Consider the following 10,637-nt stretch of genomic DNA (forward strand, 5'->3'; position numbering starts at 1 on the left):
TTGTCGAAAAGTTTAGTTTTCTCTGCTTGCAAAACAATTGTTGGGGACATGCATGTGTGTGTGTGTGTGTGTGTGTGTGTGTGTGTGTGTGTGTGTGTGTGTTCTTAAACGACATTTGAAAGTGCGGAAACGGTCTTCTTCTCATTCTAAAACGTGTAATGCAATGTCGTATCGCATCTTTTGAATGTTGCTCCAGACTTCTACGCGTTGAATGACGTTTAAGTATTTTCATGTATGTGAGTATGAGTACGTGAGTAACTCACGTTAATCTAAGCATGTGCAGGATGATTTAAGCAATAAACTCTTTCGTGATCGATTTTAGCCCTGAAAAGGGCTCTTATTATTTATTGGTCGGGCCTGGACAGCCCTCAAGAATTGAGGCGTTGGCAAGTGCAACGTACATTTAAATATGTTGGCCACGGCGATTTTCTTGGCGGCGGTCGGTTTTTTGGCAGCAGCCATCCTTCAGGCCATGCACCCTGCCTCCAGGCCATCTGCTCCCGGGCGTCCAGACCGTCTGCTACCGGGCCACCAAGCCATCTGCTCCTGACGTCCTCCAGGTGGTGGCCACTACTGCCAAAATGTCAAATTCCATGTCCAGTATCAAAATCCCTAAAGTTTGATACCCATATTGCCCCAACTCTTATGGTTCCGCAAATGTCCCCTTATCGGAACATCCCCGGGGCCTCTGGCCACTACAGGTGGTGGCCACTACTGCTAAAAGGTAAAATTTCATGTCCAGTATCAAAAACCCTAAAGTTTGATACCCATATTGCCCCAACTCTTATGGTTCCGCAAATGTCCCCTTATCGGAACATCCCCGGGGCCTCCGGCCACTCCAGGTGGTGGCCACTACTGCCAAAATGTCAAATTTCATGTCCAGTATCAAAATCCCTAAAGTTTGATACCAATATTGCCCCAACTCTTATGGTTCCCCAAATGTCCCCTTATCGGAACATCCCAGGGGCCTCTGGCCACTCCAGGTGGTGGCCACTACTGCCAAAATGTCAAATTTCATGTCCAGTATCAAAATCCCTAAAGTATGATACTCATATTGCCCCAACTCATGGTTCCGCTTGGCAGCGCTTGCGAGAGGAGCTGAGCTCCTCTCGCTTCGGTGGTAGACCACCGACTGAAGCCTGCCTTCAAATTTCCCGTGGTTTTGTAGGGAAGAGAGAAGGCTGGCAATCGCGAGAAGAGCTGAGCTCCTCTCGCTTCGGTGGTAGACCACTGACTAAACTAATGCAGTGGAGGGAGTGGCGTTTATATTTATATCAAAACCGCACTGCTTCTGTGATTTTCCCCTCTGCTTGGGGAAGGTGTTTCATTCTTCGGTTTCATTTCGCTTCGCGAAATTTTGGATTGCTACCCCGTATAGAGCCCTAAGACGAAGTTCTTCGTCAAAAAATCATATGATTCAGAGATTGAAAAAAGATTATTTTAAAGTCAATGGAACGTAGAAGGAAAACTCGAGTAAACACAACAAAAACTAATTTCAATCGCCCTATTTCATAGTTAAATGCATTACACTCATTCAGAGAAACGTTCGAGCCAATCAACATAAAGGTAACAACAAAACGAAAAAAAAATTAAAATGGGTTCAATTCACAAAAGGGGGAAATTGAAAAAATATTCAGCGAATCAATGGAACAATGGCGGGGAAATCGAGCCAAAGGTTATTCTTGCAGACCGATGAACAGATGCAAATTCTATTGGGTTGTAGTTCCACCAGCTAGGCTCGGCTGGGTTTCGTGGACCCTCATGCTAGATGATGATGAGAGATGAATAATGGAAAAATTAAAATTTGTTAAGTATAACGCTTAGTTTGGAACTTTATCATTGAGGTAAAATTTTGATTGATTTTTTGTCATAAAAATAGTACATTTCTAAACAAAAAAGATCATGATTAGACGAATTTTTAGCTAATAAAAAAAGTCATGTTTTAATTGTATTGCAAACCTTTGAAAACGAGAAAATGGCAAACAAAAATATCAATTTCTTATTACCAAACATTCCATCTTAAATCACTAACAACTTGACATAGAATGTTAACTTACATCTCAAATACTGACTTTAGAACAGTAACTTGCATGGTTTAAAAGGATTAAAACATTACACTAAAAGTTGCTCTCAATGTAGTCAAATTTTATTTTTTCTTTTCCGGCCATTCTGTTATCAATGGTTCCAGTTCAGTTCTTCGGTTAGCATATTAAATCTATCATCAAAAACTTTGTTTCTTAAAGCCTTGTGTCGTGTTTGATTTATGAGTGAAGTTTAACAGGCATTAAACTTTTTCTAGATATATTCTTAGACTGAATTTTCAGTATTCAAGAAATAGTCTAACGGGCCGTCACGGTCTTACAGACCCCCTCCCCCTATTGTCATACTTTGTCACGCTTGTGACAACCCCCCTCCCTACTATAGCGTGATGTAGTTTATGGATGACACCTTGCCGTGATTGCAAACAAGGTTTCCAGGCAGCAACATAATTTCAGAGCGACGTTCCGCCAAACCTGGTTATGTTTTTCTTGTACTGATAGCCAATTATAATGGTTGATTTTAATGTGCCTTTTGTGCCTTCAACAATCTGTTACAAGGTATCATTGTCAAGTAGATTCTAATAATTGCCAGTAGATAAAACTAACTAGTAACTTTATTTTAATTTGAACCGTTCTCACTTAATGATCATAATTTTGCTTTAATTATAATTTTTTGCTGTAATATGATCTCATAATAACACTCATATAGTGCAAAACATATTTTTTTCTAACTTGAGATGTTTTTGATAATGATACTGTAACAATATGTAACCTATGTGTTTTTCTTCTTCTAATTACTTACTTAAAACTAAATTTTAATTTTCTAGTAAGTTTCCCTATATTCAACATTTTTAAAAGTTACTCAAATCACATCCTATTTTTCGTTCAATTTTTAAATTAATATATTTTATACAAAATTTTGGTTGATTTGTATAATGTCATTTAATCGTAAACAGATACCGGCTACACAAAATATGCATTGACCCCTCGTCCGTTCAAAACTGGTATACTAAGAAGATGCCTCAAGTAAACAAAATCGCAGCATGCCATGATTTGAATTTTCATTTTACTTCTCGCGTGCCTCTCGTGTCAGCCGTTTGTTTTTGCAATTTATCTACTTTTCATGCTCCAAAATGCCGGAAAAATCGGTGCAGTTAAAAATTGCATGTTCTATAATCATTCTATTTCTTTGGGAACAGGTATTTAGCTAGTGCTGGTAAAATGGCTTGAATTCTGTGACATTGAACAAAAATAAGGGAGGCGTCTTCCTCCAATCCCCCATTCGCAACATCAAAATGTGCTCCTTTCCTTTTTAAAACCACGATTTTATCAACACATCAGTGAAATAACGAGGGTGAGCAAGCTTTAACTGTTGAAGAAGAGCATACAAAATGAAGGGTTGGCAAAGAAATCGTGCCTTTAAAGCAACATAATCTCCACAAGTCGATCATGTTTGGAAACATTACATGAATTACGCAGAATTGGTAGGTAAAACAAAAACAAGATCTGTCTGTCAATCTGCGAGTGGTATAAGAGATTCAAATTTTTTGCTGAGTAGGCTGTGACTAGCTTGGACAAATTTACACTATACCAGCTACAGGGCTCAACAATCGTCCCACTTTTTGGGCTAACAGGATGTATGGAGTTCCAACCATGTGCTATGTCGTAATAATATTCCCTTTCTTTGTCTCCCTTCAGCTCGTTCCCTACAGGATTCAATACATAAACTTCAAACAATAATTCTAGTACATTTTCATTTTACAGTTTAAGTCTGTGGTTTAAGCCTGAGGCTTGATTTATTTATTGGCCTTTAAGATTTTTAGATTTTCCGTTTCGTCCATGTTGTCCACCTTGTCGGCTGAAACTTTTGGGAGATTTGAAGAAAACGATGATCTGAAACGACTTCGGGTAGATGCGTGACGATTCTTCATTGAAGCAGGTGTCCAATCCTTCGCATTGAGCTTGGTTTCGAGGTCCAACCACTTTCAGAGCAGCTGATAAGACATTATAATCTGATGAACAACCTAAAAGATTGACAAACTCTCGACATTGGAGATCTCACTTTGAACCACCTCAAGCGCATCATGGTTGTCTTTTATGGAGTAGGGGAAAGTGGGGCAAGTGTAACAAGCTAAGGAAATGCTCGTTATAACTCATTAAAAACGTGAAAAATTTGTCGGATTTTTTTATAATCATCTTATTCCAGGTCTTGACTAAGACTTTGATAGAACAGGTTTTTAAAAAATCCAGTTTTTGACTGTAAAAAACTGATTTTAAATTTTTTGATTGTCCGTGCGTTCTACTCAACTAGTGGGGCAAGACGAACAACCCGTTGGGGCAAGAGGAACAATGCATGAAACAACATGCTAATTTGCTAACAATTGAACTGTTATCACTTAGATACATCAGATTACAATGTATTTGAAACGTTTCTTTCATTTTTAGATTAAAAAATAATATTTTAATAAAAATTTTATCTTTTTTCAAAAAAAATTATTACTGAGATGATAAATAGTAAATTTTCATGATATCACTATATTTTGTTTGGAAATTTTTTGTTAACAATTATTTATCAGTTTTTAAGTACTTTTAAGTATTTCTTTCCCAATAAAATATGTTGTTGCAGCAATTCGTATTTTTTTCCATACTAAAAATCTATATGGTACACTTGCCCCACCTGAACAAGATTTTTTTAAAGCTCTCAACAAAAATAGCCAAAAGTTAAATCATACTTTGTAATAGGTGCAAGTCATTGGTAGGGACACTACTGATCTAGGAAAAATTGCATTTTGAAAAAATGCCATAAAACGAATCCTATGCCTTATTTTGTACTTTCCAAATATTATAAGAAAACAAAGGTTTTGAAAAAAACTTCATTAAATCTTATGCTCCGTGGCGTTTACGTCGTTTTGGCGGTTATGTGGTAGTAGAATCAGCTAATTGCATTGCTAGCAACAATTCCTCATACTGGAAATAATCAAAATTGTAAAAATTACGGCCGTACGAGCGATTGTTCCTCTTGCCCCATATGGTCGTCTTGCCCCACCTTCCCCTACTGGAACCATGATCATCACAACCTTTTTGACAGCTCAACGTGTTGGACGTGTTTTTCCTCTGTTGTTGCTGCGCGCAAAGTGCTTGTAGATGAAGGTGGAAGATTCCTCCGACGATGATTTTCTTCCCGTTGTCGGAACGCGGAAGCGGAAGAAGACAAGTGACGACGGAGCCAACGCCGGAAATGGCAACGAGGAACAGCTCCGCAACAACAACAAGTTTAGCCCGCTGGTGGAGAAAAACAACAACAACAACACCAACAACAACAACAATGAGCTTAGGCAAGCTGAGGAGTGTAATGTTGTCGTGCACAACCAAGCCAAGTTACAAGCTGACTCCGTTTGGGATCAAATTGCTGTGTATCTCCGAGGAGCGTTTCGAAATCGCGCGGGCCCGCTTGATTGCGAACAAAGTAGAGTTCTATACCCACGAGAAACGGAGCGAGCGGCAACTCCGAGTCACCGTCAGCGGACTTCCACCGGCTTCACCTGAATTCATCAAGAAGAAACTCAAGGAATCGCTCAACCTGTATGCTGTGGAGGTGCATGCCATCAAGAGAAAATGAGAGTTCGCCTCATCGACGGAAACCCCGTACGGATTATAAGGAGTTATTTTTGTTATTATTATATATTTGTTTTTTAAACCGATCCTCGGTCCTAACCTGGTCGCAGTACCTAAAAAGACCTAATAAAAATAAGTTATGAATAAAAAAAACCATGATCATGTCCATGACCATTCTGGGTTTCATGGGTTGACATGTTGCACTGGAAATGATAAGCTTCGGCAAACTGAAATGAAAGTTGTTGTAATTTCCTCTTCAGAATAATCGCTTGTAAAAAACTGAAGTGTAATCGCCTGAGATTTTTATCGCAGGAAATTGATTTTTGCAGATGAATTCACCTAAAATCATGAATGTTAGGAACCCAAGTTTAAAGCATCTGTACCTTCTTCCCTCCACAAATCAAATCCTTTACCCATTTCAGCTTTACCGCACTCCAAAGTATCTCACCATCTTGAAAGCTGCTCATCCACTCGCTTTGTCATCACGCCATCAACGCCAGGGAGCCATCAGTCGCAGACACACCACGGAGAAATAAAAATCAGCCGCAGCAGGACGCACCCATTCCTGTCATCACCATAATCGTTACGGCTACCGACTTGTAAGTCATCATCATCCACCGCCAAGAGGCAAACTCACCGCCGATTTGTGACTGCTTCTTCCACCAGCGCAGACTCCTCGCATCGTATTGTTGGCTCAGACTAACTGACTGACTGACTGACTGCCTGGGCTCACTTTGGTGGAACGCCATTAAAAAGCCATTACAAATAATTTAATACTCCCAGTTGCAATAAAAAAAGCATCGAGGCAACATCAACCAACGCGTTGATGCCACGGGATGTCATCAGATTGGGGGAAGAAAGGAAGATTGGGGTGAAATTTATCAAATCACTTTCAAAAACTATTGACATAGACTTTAAACAAATTTGGTGTGTGTCCCTGCAATGTTGATCAAACGTGTTGGTGGGTGTCTTCGCTAAAAGTTGATAAAAAATTCCTAATCAGCTCATGGAATTCAAACAGATCCTTTTCAAAGGTGAATTCTGAATAAATGACCAAATCAAGTTGAAGACAAACCTATGTTTCTCATTTTACTCCAATCGACCCCACCCTCAGTTCATCATCGCCCATTGGCCGTCGGAAAAGTGATTTTCGTCATTCTCCACAAACAATCGTCAAGGGAGGAGGACGCCACCGATTTTCCACACAAAACCAACCACCATACGGTGTTTGACTGATGATGCCCAGATGTACCTCCAAGGGGCCAATAATGGTCACGTTGTGCCCGGGACTGCTCCCTGTTGTGTCATTTTGTGATGGATTTACTCACCGATTGGCGACACAAATAAGTAGACAAGGGCAGACCGACGAACTTCGCAAAGGATTTGACCTTTATCTTCCTGCTACGGCGTCAATTATTTCCCTGGGGGATGGCCTCCCGGCGCACACGATGAGCTGTGATTTATTGAGGTTACGACCTCGTTGGTGTTTATTTAGGTGATGTGGCGATAGTATATTTCAGTGACAGGGTGTTTTTTTCACACCAGAAATACATTGAAACAGTCAAAACTGGATTGTCCGGATTATATTTGAATTAAAAATTTGTTTTTTCGTTTGTTTTTTTTTTCTATTTGGAGCCGTTGAGTTCAAATATTTGTGTGGGAAAGTATATTCTGTATCAGACTTGGAACATGCTGATAAACCTATTTCTCCGTCCCGGGTATTAAGTGGTGATAGCCCTCGCGCTGCTTCCAACAACCCAATTCAAAATGACAGAGAACCTGACGACCAAATTTCGAGGACGTTGGGCATTGAGCAAAAAACAGACGGTTCCTCAACAGGTAGAACAGGGATCAGCGCGTACACAGTAAAAAAAATCATGGTAATATTACATCTGGGAAGGGGTACATCTTTTATGTCAGAAAAAATGTGTGATATTACCTTTGAAAATGTGCAACTTTATCACTTTTCTGTTGTAATGTCACTTTTTCAGTCTAAATTGAGGTAAAATTACGTTATAAAAGATGTAAATTTCAACCTTCCGAAATTACAGCTTCCAAATTCACACTTTTTTTTTTACTGTGTATGTAATGAAAACTATATCGACGCTCCTGTGCTATCTTGTACTAAGCCTGCTGGGATTTCTATCTAGTTAGCATAAGGGAGCACAGAGGCATCGATATGTAATTGTGTAAAATTTGTTTGGTTTGTTTTCAGCGAATTTAAAAGGGCAACTCACATTGCAAAAAATCCGATGGTAAAATCGCAAGCAAAAGCATGCACATCACCTTCGTCAAAAAAGATACTTAATATTACACACTGCATGTACAATTTTTGTAAACACAAAAAAAAAGTTGCAACCGATGGGATTCAAACCCAGCACCAACAGTACCAACTGGCGCCTTAGCCCGCTCGGCCATCAGACCGATGAATAATGGAAAGGCTAAACGCATACCTAGATGAGCTTGACATTTCGGCCAAGTAGGTTTCCCATACTGATGGGCTACATATTTCAGGGGGTAATATTACATAGAATTTCATAAAATAATGCAAAAATAAATTTACACTCAGGCCTTTTACACGCAGCTGGATTACTACTTTTTTAGCTGTGCAGCCGTTGGGACCCCGTTGCTCGAAATTTATCTGGAAATATATAATCCAAGAAGTAACCTGCGAACATTATATTGGCAACCATCATGGTTACTTTAGCACAACCATAAAGTCATCCCACATATCCGGAACACTCACAAATTCGGAACACTTTTGTGATAATTTGTCTATTTTTTGGACCTTTAATGGAACTAGGGTATAGCAAAATCACCAATTTACATTTTCCGGAATGATATTAACCTAGATATATACTAAATTGTTTTCATGGTAAATGTATAGTAGGGTGTTTCATCCAAAACCAAAAGTTCTCAGAATCAAGCAAACCGAGGTTCCCCTAGTAGAGGATACCCATAGGGACTCTCATGCCAAATATCAGCCCATTTGGTTGAGAATTGGCCTGTCCCCAGCGGTTTAAAGTTTACATGTAAATTACTATGGGATTTTTATGCTTTTCGTTCAATCGTTCCTATAGGTCTGGGGACAACATGGATTCACTCGGAATAAAGACAGGTGTGTAGAGGATGGTCCAATGAACACATTCCAGAAGGAATTAGGCTTGTCCATTCTGTCCCCAAGGTGCGCATTGGATCGACGTCCGGTGTCTCCAAAACCAACGATTCATCCTTCAAAAGCATCGCATTTCCTTAGTATGCTATGACGGCTAGCTGAAAATTACGACGCCACATATCAGACGGCGACCACGTGGATAGGCATCGATTGCATTATTATTACAAAATCATCATGTTACGTTATTTGGAATAGTTCAAATTGTTACAGGAACATCAAAAATTATAATTTTATTACTTTAAAGTATGTTTCTGAGCCAAAACTTGAGTGAATGCTCTGCCACGTGTTCACCGTCTGACATGGGGCGTCGTAATTTTCTCCTAGCCGTCATAGCATACTAAGGACAATGCGTACATTTGAAGGGTGAATCGATGATTCTGGAGACACCGGACGTCGATCCAATGCGCACCTTGGGGACAGAATGGACATGGACAAGCCTAATTCCTTCTGGAATGTGTTCATTGGACCATCCCCTACACACCTGTCTTTATTCCGAGTGAATCCATGTTGTCCCCAGACCTGTAGGAACGATTGAACGAAAAGCATAAAAATCCCATAGTAATTTACATGCAAACTTTGAACCGCTGGGGACAGGCCAATTCTCAACCAAATGGGCTGACATTTGGCATGAGAGTCCCTATGGGTATCCTCTACTAGGGGAACCTCGGTTTGCCTGATTCTGAGAACTTTTTTGTTTGGCTGAAACACCCTAATGTATAGGCATATTTCAACAAAGTATGCCAATAGAATAAAATTCTGCTACGTGCGATTATGTTTAAAAAAAACCCTTAGAAGGCCATTACCCACGCGGATATGTAAAGAGGGAGGGTGTTAAAGATCATCCACGTTGCATTTTTTTTTTTGTGTACGATTTTCAGCAAGGGCCAATTTTCCAATACGTTATCAACGTGGTAAGGCTTTCACTGCAAGTATATCTTCATGCGACGACTGGTTGAAACGCAGAATTCAACTTTTTGCAAAAAATATTTAACTGAATATAAGGTCTTGATTATTTTTTTCTGGTGATTTTAAGGCGTTTTAATTTTGATTTTATACTGTCAACTACCGTTTTGGCGTTAAATAAACTTTAATTCTGTTTACGACATTTTTTTCTTCGTTCGTTGACACAAAGTTTTTCAAAAAAATCTTTTTTTTAATTCCACTTGCAATTAAACTTTACACAGATTCATGCAAGGATGCATGGTTTGGGAAATTGTCCAGGAAACTTCAAAATGAACCTTTTAATGAAAAATCACATCGTATTGTTGAGTGTCCCTGAGATTTTAGAAGCTTTTTTGAAGTTTCAGCATGTTTCTATGGTTTAAAACATAAAATAAGTCACTGAATCGAATAATCTTACTCAAGACAGTCCCCTCCAGTGTGTATTAGCAAGATCATCCAAGTTTTATGATGTAGTCCTACAATCATCCCACATATTCGGAACACCCACAAATTCGGAACACTTTTGTGATAATTTGTCAATAGAATGCCAAATGCAGCTTTTGTGTCGACCCTACTATTTTTAGGACCTTTATTTGGACATTCTCTTGCTATTTCACTAGTAAAAGTAGTACTTTTTGAACAAAAAACTTCATTTCAAGACTATTTCATTCAGATCAGCAAAACACTGTGTGTGTGTGTGTGTGTGCAACCAACCAAACGGGACCACGCGGTCGCTTCTTACAAATTGAGTTGTTTCCATGTATTTTTAGATCTACATTCTATACATGCAAATAACTCGCATAGGCATTTGAAGGTGTTAGCTCTGCCGAGCTTCGGTGACCCATTTCTACGCTGGCTAGCCGAGC

The sequence above is a fragment of the Culex quinquefasciatus genome, chromosome 2 (genome assembly GCF_015732765.1).
Source record: "Culex quinquefasciatus strain JHB chromosome 2, VPISU_Cqui_1.0_pri_paternal, whole genome shotgun sequence".
In the NCBI taxonomy this organism is placed as follows: Eukaryota; Metazoa; Arthropoda; class Insecta; order Diptera; family Culicidae; genus Culex; species Culex quinquefasciatus.